This window comes from Chinchilla lanigera, unplaced genomic scaffold (genome assembly GCF_000276665.1).
Source record: "Chinchilla lanigera isolate Chin_1 unplaced genomic scaffold, ChiLan1.0 scaffold00029, whole genome shotgun sequence".
NCBI classification, from domain to species: domain Eukaryota; kingdom Metazoa; phylum Chordata; class Mammalia; order Rodentia; family Chinchillidae; genus Chinchilla; species Chinchilla lanigera.
The window spans coordinates 9949310-9967657 of record NW_004955430.1 but is presented as its reverse complement, the minus strand read 5'-3'; the positions used below and the strand labels follow the sequence as shown (position 1 = coordinate 9967657).

General features: G+C 35.6%; 1 protein-coding gene across 2 annotated transcripts in view; it reads left to right on the top strand.

The window, feature by feature from the left end:
- The first annotated feature begins 947 nt into the window (after window positions 1-947).
- The window catches only part of Tbc1d5 (TBC1 domain family, member 5), a 554846-nt gene continuing 537445 nt past the window's right edge, over window positions 948-18348 (top strand). For both annotated transcript variants that reach the window (XM_005387456.2, XM_013515658.1), the window contains exon 1: window positions 948-970. The gene's annotated coding sequence lies outside the window, so the exon portion shown is untranslated. The remainder of the gene's footprint in view (window positions 971-18348) is intronic.

The window sequence follows — 18348 nt, the reverse complement described above, 5'->3', positions numbered from 1 at the left end:
CTGTACAGTGGCACTGTAATATTGAATAAGCTATATAGGTAAAAGAATTTTAGAGATGAAAGTTTTACAGTACACATAGTCTACTGCAAGAGAGAGTTTTTGGAAAGGTTATTTTGATAAATTAGAAATGGACATGTGCCTTTGTAGAATTTAAGGGAGCAACAGTTAGCCAGGTTTGTAGTTTGTGGAATTTAGCAAATTATGAAAATTGAGCCGAGCTTTGAGAGCTTGGTCAGAGCTGATAAAGTTAGGGAAAGGGACATTGCTGGAAGAAAGAAAAACATGAGCAAAGGCACAAAAGCCTGAAAGAGTTTAAAGCATATGTATGAAACTTGAATCAGGTCACTGTTGCCAGAGTATCAGGTTTGGGGTATGCAAGAATGTAAAATGGGACTGAAGAGCTAGGGAAAGGCTAGATTATTTTTATTCTCAAGCTCTTGATAGAGCACTGTTTGAAAGGGTAGTAGTGTAGCCTGGTTAACTTTGTTTTAGCTGTGCTTTTCCACAGTGTGGAAGATGAGTACAGAGGGGTGCAAGTAGGACAATAGTTAGGGGTTATACAATTGTCCAGGCAGTAGAAGAGTGATGGACGGAATCTCAGTAGTTTTTTCTTTTTAAGTCTTAAATTATTCATTTTATCTTCATGCCTGCTAGTGTCAAGCTTTTTCATCCCATGCCCCACTTTGACACACCCTTCTCTTATGTTACTTGAAAACTGTGTAATTTAATGTAACTTTAAAACAAAGAATGGACAAATGCTATTTCTTTTCAAATTGCACATGCCTTTCGGATATTCTGATACTTTTCCTCTTTGAAAAATCCCCGTCACAGGGCCAGAAACAGGAGTGAGTCACAGACCTGCCCTCTAGAAACAGGAACGGGATCCACTAATCAGTTTCTCCTCGACTTTTGGAAGGATGCTTTGTCCTCCTGGAGCCAAGTGATTACTGTATTACTGGAATGTGATGGGGTACAGTAATTTTATAGAAACTTCAGAAAAATTTCCTGTATTAATGTAGCTTCTGATATTAAGGAGTGACAGATTTGCAGTATGACATTTACATGTAGTAAATATATCTTTTAAAATACCAGAATCCTGAATTTGAATAAGATCCATTTTACAAATTGATTTTAATGTATATTCTCTAATTTATTCTGGTAATATACATGAGATAGGTGTTATTAGTGTTATTTTCTATTTCTTTCTCTTCTAACACATTGAAACCAAGATTGTCTTACTAAAACTAGTAGGATTTCTATTGTATCATAGATGAACAAGACAGACTTTTTGTCCTCAGGAGTCTATAATTCAAAAAGGAGGTCAACAGTATTAGCTTGTAATACAAAAAATTTCAGTAGTAAATAAATAAATATAAACACTGTAATGACTATAATGAGGGAGTTTAAGAGATTTACATTTTACTGTGTCTAAGACATGTATTTTTTCACATTTCCATCTTTAACATTGGCAAACATCTTACAGTTTAATGATATCTTAGAGTTGAGGAAAGCTACATTTTAAGAATAATAAAGATGTATAGATGCTGGAAGATGAAGGTTTTTGTTAAATGAAGATTCTAATAAAAAGCAGCCAGACACAAAAGCTATGGCATGCTAAAGGAATACTTTTGGGAGACTAACATGTTCGGCATAAGAATGACAAGAAGAGGTGACACTAGTTAGGTGAGCTAATTCCATTTCATGGATAATGAGGACTGAAGCGGTAGAGAAATGCAGTTTTATTGTTCAGTGATTGGGGAGCTACTGAAGGGTTTTGAGAAGGGGGAAGTATGGTATGTTTTAAACTTTGACTTTCATCTATATATGGGATTAAAATGCTGTATTGGAAGAGGAGTTGAAAAATGGGAAATTATGCTGTTTTGAAATAATGCCTTAATACATTGGAAGGCAAAGAAAGAAAGATACTGTGGAGGTAGAGCTGACAAACTGATGATTGACTGTTGAGGTAAGGGAAGTGGCAGTGAGGCAGAGATACTAGCATGGATGACTAAGATTGTGGCACCTGCTAGGGAAGACCAGGTGTGCTGGAGTAGGGTCCTCTCATACATTTTCAGGAAGTGGGGAAATTCTGGTCTGGATGTCTGAAAAATGAAGATTTTTGTCATCAGTCAGGGCTGATGACAAAGATTTAGGTGTTACTTGTAGATAGAGGAATAATTTTGGGATGAGGTCATTGAAGAGAATAAAGATAAGAGTATTAGACAGTCAACATGAACTATCTATATCTTTAAATAGTTTTTTTGAGATAAAATTTATATGCCAAACTAAACACTCTTTATGAGTATATAACATAATGCTTCTCAGATATTCACAGAATTGTATAACCTTCACTAAATCAATTTTAAAACATTTTCATTACTCTCTCCCCTAATAAATCTTGCATCACTTTTTCACATTTATGAGTAGAAGGCATGGGAATTTTGGTAGGGATTGCATTGGAACTATAGCTGATTTTGGATAATGTTGCAGTCTTAGTCATGGTAAATCTTCCTACCCATGAATGTGAGGTGTCTTTCCATTTATTTAGGTCTTTATTTTCTTTCAGCAATCTTTATAACTTTTCAGTGCACATACCTTACTTCCTTGGTTAAATTTATTTCTAGGTATGTTATTATTTTCAATTGTACTGCAAGATAGATGGTTCTCTGAATTTCCTCTTTGAGTCATTGATTACAGAAATATGACAATACAACTACTTTTTGTGTATTGATATTATATCTTGTAACTTTGCTGTAATTTTTAGCTTTAATACCTTTTAAATGGATTCTTACAAGATCATTTTATCTGTAAATGAAGGTAACTTTACTTTTTCTCTTCTAATTTTGATGCCATTTGCATTTTTCTTGTCCAGTTGCTCCATGTAGACCTTGAGTATATTGTTTAATATCAGTGGTAAAAATGAGCATCCTATTCTTTTTACTGATCTTTTAGGGAAAGCTTTCAGTCTTTCCAGTCTTTCATCATTAAGAATTCTGTTAGCTGTGGATTTTTCAGTGCTCTTTGTCATGCTGAGAAAGTACCCTTCAGTTTCTAATTTCTAGTTTTTTGTTTTTTTTTTCCAGTTACAGAAAGGTTGTTTGGGTGTTACTACGTACAGTTTTTCTGTATGATTGTTTTTTTTTTCTATTGATGTGTATTATATTGATTTTTCTTATGTTTAACCATTCTTGTATTTCTTTTACAATCCACACTTAGTCATGTTATATATATAATTATTGTAGTATAGTTGCTGAGGAATTTTGCATTGATATTCATAAGAGATAGGGTCTGTAGTTTTCATATATTATCTTTAATGTTGGTATCAGAATAATTCTAGCTTTATAAAATGAGTTAGGAAATGTTCCCTCTTTAATTTTGGAGAAAGTTTGAAAATAATTGGTAGTGATTCTTTAAATGTTTGGTAAGATTTACTAATGAAGGGTTTTTCTGAGCTTTTTTTTGTTAGAGATTTTAGTCTCTTTAGGTATAATTTACTGAGATTTTTGTATATCTTCCCCAGTAAGTTTAGGTAATTTGTATGTTACAGGAATTTGTCCATTTACATATATCTAATTTGTTGGCAGTTGTTCATAGTTTTCTCATATAATCTATTTCCATTTGCTAACTATAGTTTAATTTCTCCTTTTTCTTTGTTTCAGGTCTACAGTGAAGTTATTGACTTGCAATTTTCTTTTTAATGTAGAGACCTAGATTTATAGAAACCCATCTGAACAGTACCTTCACTGCATCCCCTATGTTTTGGAATGTTGTGTTTTCATTTCTCATTTCTCTTTTTTCCATGGTGATTTGTCTTTGACTCAGTAGTTATGTATGACTATTGTTTAATTTGCAGTATTTGTGAGTTTTCCAGTTTTCTTTCTGTTATCATTTTAGTTTTATTTCATTGTGTCCAGAAAAGGTGCTCTGCATGATTTTGGTGTGGCAAAACATACAGTTTTTCCTGGAATAGTCTTTCCTGGAGAATGTTCTATGTGTACCTGAGATGAATGTATATATTTTATTTTGTATGGATATATATATTTATGTATATATTTATTTCATCCAGGTCTTGTTGGTTTATATTATTATTAAAATCTTTTGCTTTAATTCCATCATTTAAAGTAACCACTGATAGTTTATCTATTATTCTTTTGCAGTGGGGTTTCATTATTTTGCCTGGGCTGGTCTTAAATTCATGAGCACAAGTGATCCTCCTGCCTCAGCTTCCTGAATAGCTAAAATTCTAATCCTGGGCCACGGTATTTATCATATATTTAAGGCCTTTCATTGTTTTGTCTGATTCTTATGCCAGTTTTGTCTTATCCAACATTTCATCCATTACTGGCTTTAGTGTTTGAGTTTTGTAGTGAATGATTTTGATTCTCTGTCATGCATAGTTTTAGTTGTTTTCTTTATTCACTATGAAGATAACTAGTAATGGCCTAATTTTTTAACAGTGTAGTTCAAATTAATATCAACTTACTCGCAATGGGATATAAATCTTTGTTCCCATTCTTCCCCTCTTTATTTGCTGTTTGATGCAGAGTACATCTTCATGCTTTGTGTCCTGTAACACACATTTTTTGTGCATTTGTTTTTAAAATCTTACAGGAATTTAACATAAAGATACAAATCAAAGATACAGTAGCAGTTATCTTTATTTGTTTACCTTCACTGGAGATACTTATTTCTTTGTAAGGCTTACAGTTGCTTTCTAATTCTTTTTCATTTAGATTTAAGGATTTCCTTTAGCATTACTTTCAGAATAAGTATAATGCTTTTTTCCTTTTTGAGACAGCCTTGTGGTTTGTGTCTAGATGCCCTCCCCCTGCAAAGGCTCATGCACTTTTAAATGGGGCTTTTTTGGAGGTAGCTGAATCTAGAGTTTGTGATTGATTCTTGGTTCAGTGCTCGGATTAAGGTTGTTTGATTTCTAGATCAGCCCACTGATTGGATTGGCACTGCTCTAATCCCAGCAATGTCTTTTGTTATCTTCTGTTGCCATGAATGTTTACCCCTCTGCCATGTGCCGTCCTGCTTTGGAGCCAGCCGATTATGGACTGAAATCTCTGCATACTGTGAACTAAAGAAACCTTTTCTCCCTTTAAATTTGGGTGTTGAGTATTTTGTGTCAGTAATGAGAAAAGTAACTAAGACAGAATTTGGTACCAGAGAGATGGGGTTGTTGCTATGTGTATACCTGACCATGTGGTTCAGGAGCCTTTGGGAATGGCTTGTAGGAAGAGTTTGGAAAGATTTGAAAGTGCTGACTAAAAAAAGTAAAGCTGGAACACCTTACGCTGTGCTGTATGGGAGATTCTAGTCAGAGCTCAGAAAACCAGAAGGCTGATAGAAATCCTGCTGTAAGAGACCAGGTTCGGAAGGTTTCCGCTGGGAAGAAGGACTGTATTGGCTGGTGGAGTCCAGATGATGTGTGTTGTGGCTTGTCAGAAAGTTTGTCTGTGTTTTGCTCATGTCCAGAGACTGCCTGAAACTGAGATTAAAAGCAGCAGCAGAAGAAATTTCAGGGCAGTGTAATGTTGAAGCAGTGGCACGGCTACTGTTGGTGTGACTTTTAGCCAGATTTATGTTAAGAATCAAGAGCAAAGATCCCAGCAGAATGATTTAAAACATTTGTGAGTTCGGCCAGAAAGGAAGCTTCATTAAAGCTGTGGACTGCAGAGATAGAATGGAGGAAATCTTGATTGCTGAGAAGGAACAGGAGACTAGAAAAGATGACCTGAGGGCATCACAAGAAGCAACAGGACTCCCCTTTGCAGCCTCAAAATTGCAAAAGTGAAAGATTTTGGCTTGAGAAGAAAGCTCCAGTGTACCACGTTCCTCAGTATTAAATTCAGAGTGCTCAGCAATCCAGGCACTCAACCCCTACGGTTACTGGCTACTGCTCCAGCTGGCAGCAGACCTTGGCATCATCCCTGTGGCACTGGTTTTAGGTGCACGCAGAATGGAAGAGTTGTGGGGTCAGGAAGGCTTCGACTGAGATTTCAGAAGGCCTATGCCGCTTAGAGGTCAGTGTATAAAATTGTGAGTGTGAAGTCAAAGGTGCGGTGTGACCCCAGAAGTTTAGAGAAGCTAGGAATGTGGATCATCTTAGCAAAACTGCCAGGAGGAAGCAGAGTGGGCCCAAGAGAAAAATTATGGGAGCTTAACCACCTGAAATGCCATAGGGGCAGAGCCATCCAAGCCTTTTGGAATTAACATCTTGCCACAGATTGCGTGGAATGCCGCACTTGGAACTACAAGATAATATTTGCCCTGCTGCATTTGCTGTGGCCCCATTCCTTTGTATCCCTGTTTGTGACTTTTGGAATGGAAATGTCTATCTTGTGTCACTGAATTTTGGAAATGTTTAACTTTCTTTTTGTTTGTAAGGTACTCACAGCTAAGAGTTTACCTTACATTTTGGAAGAGACTTGAGACTTGGACTTTTCAGCAATGCTGAAACTGTTAGGACTTTGGCAACTCTTAGAGGTGGACTAAGTATTTTTTACATAAAGGAATGTACATGGTTCTTTGGGGAGGGCAGGGTTGGGATGTTATGGTTTGTGTCTAGATTTCCTCCCAAAGCCCCCTGCATTTTTAGATGAAGCTTTTTTGGAGGTAGCTGAATCTAGAGTTTGTGGTAGATTCATGGTTCAATGTTGGGATTAAGAATACTCGGATTAAGAATGGGTGATTGTTGAACCAGTCCACTGATTGGATTGGCATTGCCCTATTCCCAGCAGTCTTGATAAGATAGTGGCAGAAAAAGGCTTGTCTTTCCTTCTATTGCTGCTTTTGCTATCTTCTGCTGCCGTGAATGGTATGCCAGGTGCCTCTGCCATGTGTCACCCTGCCATGGAGCCAGCTGATTATGGATTGAAACCTCCCCAAACTGTGAGCTAAAGAAACTTTTTCTCCCTTTAACTTTGGGTGTTGCATTATTTTGTCTCAGCAATGAGAAAAGTAACTAAAACAGAAAGGGTTTCACTATGTAGCTCAGGCTGGCCTCAAACTAGCAGCAATCCTGCCTCAGCCTTCTGAGTGCTGAGATTATAGACATGCACAACCATGCCCAACTAAAATTTTTTTTAATTTTAAAATTAATTTAAAGTTTCGGCTAATAATTGTTATGATTATCTAGAGAAACAGATCTGTAGAGTGTGTGTGTGATGTTGGGGCTCAAACCTAGAGTCTTCTACATGATAAGCATGTAGTTTATAATTGAGCTGTAACCCTATCCCCAGTATGGAGCCTGGAAAGTCCCACAATGTGCAGTTGACTATTGGGGACCTGGCCAAGATCCCCAACTGCTTGTTTGAGTTATATTGTGAGGGATGAAGAAAAAAACAAAAACAAATTTGGTGATTGATAAAAGGGAGGCTACAAAATCAGTGCCTCAGGATAGGCAAAGATAAGACTCTCCAGCTTGTCATTATCTTACAGGGTGCTTTTCCTGGAACGCCTTCAAAGTAGTGGTGGAATGGGAAAGTTTAACATAAAAGAAACAAGTTAAGGTCCATCCCCACACCTGGGTACTAGCCCTCCCTGTATTGTCCTCAGCAGACTTCATCCTGCCCTGTGATTACCAGAGGATCATGGACCACTGAGGTCTGAACTGTAGCTAAAAGAAAAACCCGGGAGTGTTTCCATATTCCAGTTGGCTCACAAGGCAGGGCCAAAACGGCCTCGGACAGATTCTGTGTCAGTTTGTAACCTGTTGTCCCCAACAGTTGACGAATTGGAGGTCTAAGAAAACTGATGGCATAGTTTTAATTTGAATAGCCAGAAATGAACGTACAAATTTTTGCTTGAAAGCAACTTAGCGTATGACACAAGAAATGCTGCTACTTCAGTTTGAGTCTGAAGGCAGGACAAAATTGATTCCTTAAGTCAAGGTGGTCAGGTAGGAATTTCCAGTCACTCTGCTCTGATTTGACTCATATCTTTTGATTGAATGTATTGCACCCACCATGATTTCCTTGTTTTATCAATTCAAACATTGTCCTCATTCAAAACACCTTCACAGTAGCACTTGAATACTATTTGATCATGGTTGTACTTACAAAAGGTTGACTCATACTTGTAAAAGTAACCATTATAAGTTTGTTTATAATTTCATACTTAAACATGTCCTCCTACTACTTTTTGGCTTCCATCATTTCTGATGAGAGATTGGTATTAATCTCGTTGACGATCCTTATACATGATAAATGACTTCTGTCTTGCTTTCAAGAGTGTCTCTTTTTCATTAGATTTCAATAGTTTGATTATAATGTGACTGTGAATCTCTGAGTTTATTTTACTTGAAGTTTATTGAGTTTGTAGATTCATGTCTTGCCTCAGGTTTAGTAGGGAGATTTTGGGTATTCATTTTTCACAAATTCTTTTTGTCCTGTTACTTCATGTTGCTTTCTTCATGATACCCACAGTACCTGGGTTTGCATAATGATACTCTTCAAGTCCCTTAGCCACTGTTCAGTTTTCTTCATTCTTTTTTCTTTGTGTTTCTTAGACTTGATACTTTCAGTTATCCTATCTTCAAGTTTGCTAATTCTTTATCTGCTGAAATCTATTTTTGAGCCACTCTAGGGAATTTTTCATTTTAGTTATTTATTATGTTCTTGTAAAGTCTTATGATTTTATGGTTGACAACTGAATATATAAATGTTATAGTACAGTAATTCCGTTATATTCTTTCCTTTTCTTGGGTTTTCTTTCTTTTTCTTTCTTTCTTTCTTTCTTGCTTTCTGCCTCTGTCTCTTTCCTTTCTCTCCATTTTTTTAAATTTCTTTCTTGTTTCTGTTGGATTTTTGAAGGCTATAGCAATCTATTTTTAAGAAAAGTGATTTCTCAAGCCACTTTTGCAAATACTTTATTCTATGTTATGCATGGCCAGTAAATTCTCTGTTCGTTAGCATTTCTTTAGGTAATATTTTGATGGAGACAATTTTAAATGCCAAGAACTAAAACAAAAAAAGTTAAAAAAAAAAAAAAAAGCAGTGAGAAGAACGTCTCTCCCAGTCTGCAAATTTTGTGAAAACACTCCTTTCACTCTTTCCACCCCTTTCACTCTTTGCCAGGTTTACATTGAGCTTAAAAATCAGTCAAAAGTGAAAGCTTAGTGTCTTCTCCGATCGTTTTTGGTTGTATATCTTTCTGTGTATATGGATACTATCTTCTAAGTTCCTTTCTACTTCCAATTTTTTAAAGAAATTCTTTGTTACTTTTGCTTCTGGGGCCTAGGTAGTCTAGTATGTTTAGATAGTACACTTTTGTTCTGGGCATTTGTGTGTTGTTGTTTCTGCTTGCTGTGTTTTCAAGATGGCCACTACTTTTCTATCCTGAGTTCTTAGGTGAAGTGGAAATGAACTCCAAGACAGGTTAAATGGTTACACAATAATTTGTGAATAATGTCTGTTTTCCTCTCTCTGGAACCAGAGACCAGGGCACCACACAAGGAAGATGGCTAAGCTTCAGTTTGTGTCAGGGAAGGGATGGGGCTAGGACCTATAAAAGCACAAAACCCTTTTGTGTTTTTTAGTTTGCCTTTTTTTTGATTCATTGTTTACATAGTTGCTGTAAAACACTATGCTTTTGTAGTTTTGGTAGAGTTGATTCTAGCAGCTGCTGTTGCTGCTTGTTTCTCTAGGGAGATAGAACTTGGAACTGTTACCTTTGCCATTTTGTTGACTTTGCTTTTCATGATGGTTTTGATTTGCTTCTCCCTGATGACTAGTGATGTTAAACATGTTTTCATGTGCTTATTGGCTATTTGTATATCTTCCTTGGATATTTTTCTATTCAAATCTTTTGCCCAATTTTTAATTCGGGTATTTGTTTTTCTAGTATTCAGTTCAAAGAGTTTTATATTATATATTCGAAACACAAGTCCCTTATTATATATTGAGAAACATTTTCTTCCATTTTGTGGGAGATATCAAAAAACAACCAGGAGATGACTTCTTCAGATAAATCAAGAGAGAAATTGAAGTTGGGATAATTAATTGCATCACATGTTGCACAGAGAGTTTAATGAAGAACAGGAGCAACCCAAGAAGCGTAAAATATAGAATGTCAGAAATTGTCAGAAACAGCTGCCAGTATTAGAAATTGAGGGTGGTAGCTAGAGTTAGGAGGACATCTGCTATCAGAATGACTATTGGGTATGTTATTTACTTATTTTGCTTTTAAATATTATTTGGAACGGAAGGGTAGAGACTTGGTGAGGAACGCTCTAGGATTTTGAAGATACTGCTTCACAGATGTTTATGATGGAACCATAAATGTATGACTGTCCCATCAGGCAGCTTGTACCATCCAATAGGACTGTCCTATACTACTCAGTGGGACCGTTATGCAGTGCCACTGGTGGTACAGATTGCCCAGTGGGATAGTCATGCATGTGTGTCTGGTGAAGGCAAGCTGGCAGGAACGGGTTAATGTGTTCATATTATTGTTGTCTTTGTAACATATGTCTATATACTACATCTGTTCTTTTGAGTTAATCAAGTATTTCATAAAGTTAAATTTTTATAAATATATTTGTTATAAAATACTTATTTAACATAAAAATGGAATTCAAAGGACAGACAACATTTCTAAAACTAGGAATATGTAGTAGTCTTCAAATTCAGTATTCTCCTCAGACTTCTATCTCATACTGCCTTCTCAGTTCCAAAACCTTAATGTTACTCTTTACCCTCAGATTAATTTAATAGCACTAAGTTTTAAGGATATAATAATAATTTTGAGGACTAGTTTTGAAGGTGTAAATGAATGAAGGCAATCTTTACCTTTTCCTTTTACATTATATCTTGACTGATTTTTCTTTGTGTTTGTAAGTTTCCATCTGGATTTCAGAAGCCTCTGTGCTTTTATTAAGTCCAGACCAGTTGATCTTCCTGTGTATATTCTTCTTTCTCTGTAGTTTATTTTTACTAATGCTCTGTTAATCTTTCTAAAATACTGATTGATCATTCTAAATATTTCCTCAGAAACCTTTTTTTTACCCCCTAGGACTGGGGTTTGAATCTAGGGCCTTTTCACTGAGCTACAGCCTTTTAAAATGGTTTCCCTTCGAGCTCTTGCACTGTGGCTGTCGGTGGTGCTCTTTCTTCCAATCCCTTCCCCTCCAGCTCAGGTCTCTTATCTCTAGTCTCTCTTCTCTAAATTGCCCAGGAGAAACTTGACTGTGAGATTTCTGTTAAACTTAATTCTCTCCTGCCTCAGCCTTCCCAAATGCTGGAACTATAGGTGTGGGTCATATATCTAGTTCCTCAGAACCTTTAGTGATTTTTTTTATTATAAAATGTTGAGGTATATATTTTTTAGGTTTGGTACCAGGTTTCTATTATTTGACTTTAACTAAGAGCCAATAGTTATTTTTTCTTTCTTGAGGGAACAGATGCCTGTTCAGCTGCCTGCCTGGCCCAGGGGTAGCAGTGCAAGTGAGAGGTGGTGCGGATTAGCATGCCTAGATGTTCTTAATATGTGTTTATGTCATTGGTAGTACTCGGATTTCCTGAACCTTCACACACATTTTCATATTTGAACCTCTCTTAGAGCAACTTTTATTTGGCAGCAATTTGTATTTTTTTTTTTTTTTTTTAACTCTAGGATGATCTTAATTGTTTCTGGTATTTCTCTTAGTTTTTGGCCTGCCTTGATTTTATAGTCTGATTCATTAACCATTTCAGTGTGCTGTATAGCCTTAGACAAGGTTGTATGTGTACCGTTGACAGACCCATACAGGGTTGTTTATACAGAGTGATAATTTGTGTTCTTTGAACAACACAGCCATTTTACAGAACTAATGAACAGGAATTACAGTTGAGTTTTACAGAGGACTACAAATCAGAAAATACAGATTTCAGGTGTAATTTTTGTGGATTTGTTGTGGTATGGGGAAAACAATATATGTGTTTAGTCCACCATTTTCATTTAGTCTGAGTTCAGTTTTAGAGTCAGTTTGCTTATTTAATAGATTCTTTGGCTGGGGATTTAGGATTATTCTTATTGCGAATGTCCAGTTTTCTGTATCTAATCTACTTTTATATTTACAGACCAGGAATAAAAAGTGTATTTTTTTTTATGATATGTGATTGACATCAAAATATTTCAAGTGGATTTACTTAGTCTTGAAAGATTTATTAGGAAATATGGATCAAGTATCATAATTGCAAAGCTTCCAGAGGAAAGCAGTTTAAAAAGTTAGAGGTAATTTATTATACTAATATTAATAGTGTGTATGCCAAGAAAAAGACCTAGCAGAAAAGAGTAAAGGGAATATAATGTAGGTGATTTCTTCTATTGAAGTTTAGAGTATTATTTCTTAGAAGTGGCACATAAGTACCACTTATTCTTGAATAGTTGCAGTGGCATTCTCCCTTTGGAAAATTAATGATTTATTTTATTGGAAAAATTTAAATCATCAGACATTATGAGGTTTTGGCAAGGATGTTTGGAAACCAGAGGTATATGCTGATGGAAGTGTAAATTGATAGAGCTATTTGGAGAACAGTTGGGCAGTATCCAATAAAATGCAAAATATGCATATAACCCCTCAATTTTACTTTTTTCTATTTTTTTTGCACAGTAGTGGGGATTGAAAGCAGGGGTACTGTACACTGAGCTATACCCTTCTAGCTCTCCCATCCCTCTGATCCCTCTGATCCCCTTATTTATTTATTTTAAATTTTGAAACAGGGGCTTGATAAGTTGCCCAGGTAGGATTGGAATTTGTGATCCTCTTGCCTCAAGCCTCTCTCAGTGGGGAATCACGGTCACATGCTGACACAGCTGGTTTTAATTTTTACTTTTGTAGCAGTTCTCAGCAGAGGATAATTTTACCACTAGGTGTCACTGGCAACGTCTGGGGGCATTTATGGTTGTCATGCTTGGGGAGTATTACTGTCATAAGGTGGGTAGAGGCCAGGGATGTGGCTCACCATCCAAGATTTATAGGACATACCCTCAAAATGAAGTAAACATCTAGCCTAATGTCAGTAAATCCAAAGTTGAGACCCTGCCTTAGGAGAAGCTCTTTCTTATGAACAAAGAGACCTGATTCAGAATAGTTGATAAAGAATGTAATAGTGAAAAACTAGAAATAACCTAAATGTTCATCAGTAGGGGAATGAATAAATAAAATGTATATATTAATAAAATGTAAATATATTTTTATTTATAAATAAAATATAAATATATATGCTTTAATATATTACAATAGTTAGAGGAAGTACATTAGTTGATATAGTAGCAGATATTATAAATCATGTTGAATTAGAAGAGTCAAGACACCCATAATCCTAGCTACTCAGGAGCCTGAGGCAGGAGTATCTCAAGTTCAAGCCTACCCTGGGTAACATAGCAAAACACCATCTCTAAATTAAAACAAATAAAAGGGTCTGGGAATGTAGCTCAGTGGAAAGGTTTTGGAGTCAACCCTCAACCCCCACAAACAAACAGAACAGGCACCCCAAAAAATGAAAAATAAAAGAAGCAGACACAGTGAGATACCATTTATGTGATTTATGTCACTTACAATGAGATACGATTTATGCCATTTATTTTCGAAAAATACATAAAGTATAGCTCTCCATTACTTAAATATCCAAATAAGAAGCCGGGTTATGAACTAGACAACACCAGGTTTATGATAAGAGGTGGTGAACAGTGGGGTTCGTTTTATCTGTTCATTGTTTTATAAATGCACATAATATGAAGCAAAATATGAGGCAAATGTTTTTCACATTTATGTCAGTTCGAATTTGAATGTTATATATTATAAATTCTGGTTGGTAGAAATGTGGATACTTGCAACAATATTGTTTTATAGTATCAAAATTCCTTGTCTTGATAAAGGTCATCCATGGGTTCTCCAGAGTACTTAGAACACATTTTGAATATTTTGTATTTCTTTTTGTTTCTTCCTAAGATTTTAACTTGACTTTCTGTGAAAAAACTATAAATACTGTTACTTATTGTTTAGTTTGTGTTTGTAATTGTAATTATTTATGTTTGTATTTTGAGAGAGTTGTGCTTCATGCACAGGTGAAATTGATTATAAAGAACTCTTGTCTTCTCTGATTTTTCTGTATTAGAATATGGAGAAATAATTAGGTCTTCAGCAGAAACATGAAATATTTTTCCTATTTGGATATTTTGTGGCATTGATTTTTGTTGTAAAGATACTTGATTACAGTAGTTTAAATAATCTTTTCAGTAACTGTCTGGGAAATTAAATTTAGGTATCTAAGTGGCTCTGAGATGTACTCATAAAATGTACTTACAATTCTTTTTAACTTTTATGGAATAGCTTATACTTGATTGTGAAATTTTTTGTAAATGTTATTGAAGAGAGTAAAATGAATGTAACGTCAAAGCCAGTGTGCTTTTTCCCCAGAACACAGGCTTAGTTTTTGCATAAGGTAAAATTTCTTGACAATAAAATGAAGCACAGATAATAGGTGACCTGTAATTCTTTTCTTAAAGTAGTAGAAGTATCTCAAATACAATGTAATTAAAAGTTATAATAACTTCATTATGTCTTTGAATTTAAATTATCTCAAATTAAGTAACACATTAAAATTGCATTTATAATTACATGGCAGTTTATAATTTTTAAACAAAAAGGATTTACCAAAAATCCCAAAGTTTAGGAAACCCACTAATATAAATTTAAAAATTTAAAATAACCTTTAATGATTTTTATTTACCCTTGTTAGAATGTAAATGTAGAAGTAATAACCTATATCTTTTTACATGTAAATGTCAATCTAATTGAAATTAATGAGTTTATTTAAAAAAGGTCTTAAAATTTTAGATTAGATCTAACTTTTTGTTAAAGGATTTCATATAAATTAAAAGACTGCTTAATTATAAAAATTCATAAAGATAATTTAAATTCAGTATATTTAATTTAATATAATTTAAGATTAATTATGAATAGTTATGACTTTATATGAAATTTGAAATAAGTCATATAACCTTTTAAGATAATTTTTATAATTAGGTGAGAACAAGGCATGAACTATTTCCACTTGATTTTCTTGCTAATATTTGTAATTTAATGCTAGAGATAGTCCTTAATTGCTGAAAAAGTTACCCATAATATGGTTACCAAGGATTCTTCTATAATATAATATAATATAACACAATAGAATGTAATATAATATAATATATATTCTGTTTTAAAGGTTAACCATTCAAAAATTTTTTTTGAAGTAGGTCAGGCTGGCTTTGAACTGGTCTTGAACTCATAGAGATCCTCCTGCCTCAGCCTCCTTAGTGCTGGGATTACAGGCATGCGCTAGCTAGCATGCCCAGCCCAAAAATAAATGTTACTTAAGTATTTTTAAAAGAACACTTCACTAGTGTGTATATGTATGTGTAATATGTATGAAAGTATAAATTCAAAGTAGTCTTAGTCTTTGGTGGATTCAGTATTTATGGGAAACAATAGCTGTTTAACCATAGAAAGTTCTAGTACCCTTCAACAAAGGCATAAAGTGTTGGGATGAGGTCAGTTATTTCTAGAGTTGGATTTGTAAAGAAGTAATGTAAATACGGTGCATTTTTTTCAGGTAGTAATTTTAGTTATTCTGGAGTGGGAAAGGAGTTAACAAGATTATTTTACAAAATACTCATTGTGGAAGAAAGCTTTTTATTGTTCTAGTAATTCTGGGTTGTGTTCCTAGACCCTTGTCTCTAAATTCAGTGTCTGTTGGTGTATTTTGGCAAGAAAGCTTGGTTCCTTGATCTTAGTCCAGATATCATTGATTTTAGCTATTAGAGTCTACCGGTAGTAAGTTTGATACAAGGTGAACATGGGCACCTGCTTCACTTATAATAGAAATGAAAACATAGGCAATAGTGCACATTTCTAGGGGAGCTCACTGAGAAAAGAGTGGGGAAGGGACATCAGTTCGAGAAGAGGAACTGAAGAGGACACCGCTCTAATGGTGAAGATCAGGTGGGCTTATTAACAAAGGAAGGGTCCTAACTTTTATGTCACCATTGGTGTGAGCTAGCCATTGATAATTTTCCACTGAGTCATGAGTATGCCATTTAAAGAAAACCTCCTCATGTCTTAAGAGGCTTCTTCCTAGACAGCGATGGTGAACCTTTTAGAGATGAGTGCCCAAACTGTAAGCCAGAACCCACTTACTTATTGCAAAGTGTCAACACTGCAATTAAACTTGAATACTGAAGTGTTAGTTTTTTTAAAAAAAAACTTGTACATTAATATCTTTTGTCTTTAAAAAAAAATCGCATACCATAGATGCATCACTGCTCTTAGCATAATATGGTAAATGGAGCAGCAGTTCTCATTGTTGGAGACTTCATGGTGCCCTTATGCTTTTATAGCTCCCCTGCTGCTTGCTATAAAAATAGGAGGATATGGGGAGGGCACATTCCATTCCTTCTGTTAGTGTTTGTGTCTGGATGTCCCCACAAATCCTCATGCAGTCATGGGGTGGGCTTCTAGAGTTTATGATTGATTCATGGTCCAATGCTAGGATTATAGGTGTGAGCGCTGCACCCCCCCCCCCTTGGGGTGGGTAGTTTGCATACAGTGTAAGGGAGAGAAACAGGTTGCTTCCTGCTGCTCCTCCGTTTTTGCTCTTGTTGCTTTTGCTGTCTTCCTGCCATGAACTGTTGCCCTCAGCCCTGTGCCACTCTGCCTTCCACCCAGCTGATTATGGACCGAAACTTCCACAAACTAAGCTAAATAAACCTTTCCTCTTAATTCTGGATGTTAGGTATTTTGTCTCAGCAATGAGAGAAAAGTAACTAAGACACCATGTTAGCAGGGAGGATGTAGAAAAAGACCTGTAGGGGGTAAAAGGGTATGGTGAACAACTTCACCATCACTTGTCCTCCTGAGGGCCCCTCTCCTATTTCTAGCTCACATCTTCTTGACAGACGTAGAGGTAAACTACTACCTCCTCTTTTTGTTACCCCTGAAATGTGTGTGTTTATTTTTATGGTACCAGGGATTACTGAACCCATGACCTTCACGCTGAGCTACATCCACAGCTCTTTATTTTGTATTTTTAATTTTGAAACAGTGTCTTGTAGTGTCTTTAATTTTGAGACAAGTCACTATGTTGCCCAGACCAGGAATTTGTAATCCTTCTGCCTCAGCCTCCCAGAGCATTGGGATTACAGGTATATGTCACCAGGCCTGGCTACCCCTGAAGTTTTAAGCCAGTAAAAATGATCTGATAAAGAATTTTTATTTTGTGGCTTGATTTTATGGATGAAAAAGAAAGATGTTGTGGATTGCATTTACTACTTAAAAATACATTTTTAATGTATCTTAAGAAAAAAACCTTATTTTTAGTTTATCTTAAGAAAAACACTATGTTTCAACATTTATTCCTTTGTTTTTGGTCTTTTTGAGACAGGGCTTCACTGTGCAGTTCAGGCTGGCTTAGAACTTATTTTGAAGTCTAGGCTGGTCTCCAACTCACAGCTATCCTCCTGCCTCAGCCTCCTGAGTGCTGGCATTATAGGAGTGCACCACCACACCCAGGTTGTCTTCTTCCCCACCTTCTTGTCTTCCCTCTCCCCCTTGTCTTTCCCTTCCTGCCTTGCTCTCCTTCCCCTTCTCCTCTCCCCCTCCCCATTTTCATTCTAAACCAGAAAGTTAAAATGCTTGGTGTCTTGTATCTGTTCATCTATTACCTTTACCTTAGTGCACCTGTAGTACATTTTGGAGAATTTTTTTATATAAGGATCTTGCCCTTCTTCATAGTTAACCATGGGTGACAGTTTTTGCCTCATTCAACCTTTACTTGTACCTGATGGAAGTTTTAATCACTTGGCCAGTTTTTTTGTATTATTTTTCCATGTCCTTGGAGATGATGCTGTATGAATCTTACTAACTTCTATAAGTGATTGGATTAAAACATTTATGGCTAAATTGTTTGAATTTGATGGCACTGAATGAAATAGGTTAATGTATCCTTTCAGTTAGTTTATTTTCTGTGCATCCCTAATTATTATCCTTCCAATATCATATTATGGGGGAATGGTGATAAGAAGCAGCTGTTGATGAGATTTTGGGTATCTTTTTCTCTTTATGTTGTTATATTCAACTTACATACATTTTTTGATGCTGTTCACCATGTTCTTTCACAGTCAAAGCTTTTAGCCATTATTATATCTTCTATAAAGCCAAAGTCCCATGGGGTTATTGTGATGCTTCAATTAGATATGTGTCAAATATCTGAAGAACAATGCAACATTTATACAGGTATTAAGCTATGATTTTTAGGTAGGCCATCATTTCTGTTTTACTAAGAATTTACATTTGACTTCTGCTAGAAATCTGAGTAG